This window comes from Echinops telfairi, unplaced genomic scaffold (genome assembly GCF_000313985.2).
Source record: "Echinops telfairi isolate 266 unplaced genomic scaffold, ASM31398v2 ScPeMD7_655;HRSCAF=1070, whole genome shotgun sequence".
NCBI lineage: Eukaryota > Metazoa > Chordata > Mammalia > Afrosoricida > Tenrecidae > Echinops > Echinops telfairi.
The window spans coordinates 22,489,475-22,493,581 of record NW_022104553.1 but is presented as its reverse complement, the minus strand read 5'-3'; positions in this window follow the sequence as shown (position 1 = coordinate 22,493,581).

Sequence of the window (4,107 nt, the reverse complement as noted above, 5' to 3'; positions counted from 1 at the left end):
GTTTGACACCTACGCTTGCATCTGATTGGCTGCGCTGTGGATTAGGGAAGTGACGGGATTGATGATAGGCGTACATCTGGTTTTTTTTAATGCCATGCGATCTACCTACACGACATTGGCAATCGACTAGTAGATCGTGATCGATGTGTTGAGCACCCCTAGGCTAAGGGGCAGGTGCCAGTTCAAGCCCGAGTCAGGTGGGTGGTACACCTGGGTGGGCCCAAACTAGGCCAGGTGGCCTTCATTCAACCCATGAGGTCAACCAATACCTTTGACCATGCCTCTCAGCCGAAGGCCCCAAATACCAAGACCTGGACACCGGCCAGGCCCTTTCTGCTGCTTCACCTTCCTCTCCCTGTGCCCCAGGCTCTCGGGTCTCAGGCTCCCACGTGTGGGCATGCAGTCCCGTGTCCAATTCACCATAAAGTCCGAAACTTCTTCCGTGCTTTATCAAAACCCACTTGGATCACAAACCAGGCTTTGGTGTGAATTCTTGCTCCTGCGAAGCCAAGAACCGAGGTATTTCTCACGCAAGAAACCTAACACTACCTTGTCGGTTTCCCGATCTGTGAATCTTTACAGGGACAGGAAACCTCTCCTTTGGAGCCCCTGGTGGGTCCGATGTGCTGACCTTGGCTCGCAGTTCAACATAGAACCCACAACCACCCCCGCCCCCCCGGGGCTCCCCCAAACAAACCACAATCATCACCTAGTTTGTTCAAAACTTTCCGGTTGGAGCTGGTTTGTCCAAAGTGGTTCCACTCTGCTTCACGAGACACTGCATGGGCCATCGGGCTGTGCTGGAGAACCCACCGCTAAGCTGATTCACTAATTCACAAGTCTGGACTAGCTGGTGGTTGGAAGGCAAGCCTGCCCGACCAGCTCACCTGGTTTACTGACCAGCAACAAGGACTTCTCTCTTCAGGGCATTCAAAGGGTTCTCTTTAGTTGCACCTCCTGCTGAGACATTTCCTTTCTACCACAGTGACACTGAATCCAAATCAACACGTCAGCACATGGTATGCCAACATCCCGGGCACCTGTGCCTACTGCACATATGTGGTGAAGGTAGGGTTGTCTGACCTCTCAAGGCGGATGGGCTTCAACAGCCCAACAATGATCCCTCTTATCTTTGTGTAGTGTCGATGAGGTGAAGGTTTACAGAACACAATTAAATTTACAATTTAAAAAAAAATCTATACACATTCTGATTCCACACCTCCCTGCCAGCCCATCGAGGGACTATCGCTCAGCCCACGCCCTCTCTGTTTCCTGTTTCCTCTCCTCCTTTGTCTCTAGCTCTCTGAACTTTGTCTCTGAGCAAATGATGCCCTTTTGTTCTTAGATGGTTGATTATTCTAACGTGGACGTGAGTCATTTCCAGACCTGAAGGGCAAGGGTCAGAGACAGATCCCACGAGTCTGTCTGACCGGTAAGCCTGACCAAGGGTAATTTCTACGAGGCAAAGGTCAGTCTGACCGCCTTCTCTCCCACCGTTGTTAAGAACCCTAACACCAACTATCCCTCCCATGTCACGCTCTACTGCTCTGCCGGCTTGGATGACCCAATGGCCATAGAGAACTCACAGACCATACCCACGATTATAGTTTATCGGGAACGTACTGGGTGACAACTCAGGATCAGAAATGACTCAGGATACAGTTCTTCAGTCAGGGCAGTTTCTTTTCAGCTTGCTCTTCTGCCTGTGTCTGCAGGCAGGTTTCTCTGGGCCTCTTGGACCGTTAGGTTGGATCCAGTCTATGGCCTGATCAGGCAAGAGTTACAATGCTGTTGAGCTTGGCCAGTAAGTGCCTGACAGCACCCTTCTTTCTTCACCAATAAGTCTTCTGCACAAAGGTCTTCAACCCTCTGTGGATCGGCAAGCCCATCTGCCAGTCTCCTGGTTCTGCTGCCCCTGCCTTTGCCCCTGCTTTTCTCTCTCTCTCTCTCACCACATCCAGTGACACAGCTCTCTCGCGCTCTGCTCATTCTGGGAGGTTCTCAGCCAATGCACCTCAAGTCCAAAGAAAGCACTTGTGGTTCTTTGTTCTCGATGGTCCTAAGGGCCCCTCTCTGCTCTAGGTTTGGCACTCTCTTCAGCTTGCTGAGATGGCAAAACTGACTAATCCCCTCATTAGGATTCTATGTACCTACTTACAGGGTCTCAGCCCCCTAAAAGGTCTCACACACCTTACTGGCATTTATTACCAAGCTGTTCAAGCCCTTTGATGGGCCACAAGCACCTTATGTGAATAGTCCCACCTCTGTTACCAGAACAGCCATATTAACTAATCCACTGTATTGCACATAAGAATCAATATGGGGTGGGGGGAGCGCGGAGTGGAGACCCAAAGCCCATCTGTAGACAATTGGACATCCCCTCACAGAAAGGTCACAAGGAAGAGACGAGCCAGTCATGGTTCAGTATAGCACCATTGAAACATACAACTTTCCTCTAGTTCTTTAATGCTTCATCCCCCTCAGTGTCATGACCTCAATTCTACCTTACAAATTTAACCAGACCAGAACATGTACACTGCTACAGATAAGAGCCGAAACACAAGGAATCTGGATAGATAAACCGCTCAGGACCAATATTGAGAATAGAGATACCAGGAGGATCAGGGGGAGGTTGGGGGAGAAAGGAGGACTCAATCACAAGGATCAACATATAACCCCCTCCCAGGGGGAAGAACAACAGAAAAGTGGGTGAAGGGATGCGGAGGATGATATAAGATATGAAAATAATAATTTATAAATTATCAAGGGTTCATGAGGGAGGGAAAAATGAGGAGCTGATCTCAAGGGCTCAAGTAGAAAGAAAATGCTTTAAAAATGATGATGGCAACATATGTACAAATGTGCTTGACACAATGAATGAACGTATGGATTGTAATAAGAGCTGTAAGAGGCCCCAGTAAAAGTATTCAATCAAATTATAAGAAAAGAATCAATATGTGGGGATGCTCTGGAAAAGTTCTTTTCTCTTGCTTTGGATCCTGCACCTGGCTTTCTTTCAGCTCACTGCAGGTTCTTGGGATGTGAGCCAGGGACCTATTGTTTGACCTTATCACCAACTTCCACAGGCTTGTGAGCTGATGATTTGGGTTTGTCAGCCCCTGCGAACACCTGGGTCAGAAGGAGCCTCCAAACCGACACCTGGTCCACCGAATTGGGACTTTGCCAGTCTCCACAGGCATGTGCTCGATGTTTCTGATGGTTCTGTTAGATGTTCCATCAGGTTATTGGACCCAAAGACAAGAGGGTGAGCACTAAGAGGAGGAGTTGATGTCAGAGATGTCGGAGCGGTTCAGCAATTTTAAAAAACTGGACATTTGGGCCTTCTTTAAGTGCTACTTCACAAGAATTAGCTTAGTGCTGATCTTTCTTTAAAAGAAAATGTATTCGTATAAGTTTATATGCAAATTTAATGTGGATGTTTAATTTTTGTGGACATTTCATTTGGATGGTTATTTTGTTTTAGCAGTAATTTTCCATTACCTGAAGCATCTTCTCTTTTACATTACTCGTTAAAATATTCCCAGAGTTCTTGCACTTCCATGACTGCCAAGTGGATTCTATCTCATAATGACTATAGGATGGAGTAGAACTACCCTATGGGGTTTCTAAGGCTGTCACCCTTACAGAAGCAGAGAGACTCATCTTTCTCCCACAGAGCAGCTAGTGTGTTTGAACTGCTGGCCTTTGGGTTCTCAGCCCATCACTTAACCAAGTTACCACTAGGGTGCCTTATTTAATCAATAACAACTTACATAGGTGGTTTGAAGAACCCTGATGGTGTCATGTTTAAGAGATCAGCCGAGACACAAAAGATCAACATCTCAAAGACACCCGCCACTCTGTGGGAGAAAGAAGTGGCAGTCTGCTTCTGTAAAGATGTTCAGCCTTAGAAACCATCGTGGGCCTTTCTGCTCTGTCCCATAATTGCTCTGTGAATCAGAATCACTTCAACACAACTCGGAATATGAGCTTACCCCAATCCTCTTCTGTTCAGTTTGAAGTGAGCTGGGGGGTGGGGGAGCGGGGAGTAGCATGAGCCAGGATAGCTTTTAATATAACTAAACTGTGGTTCTTGGAGGAGTCCTG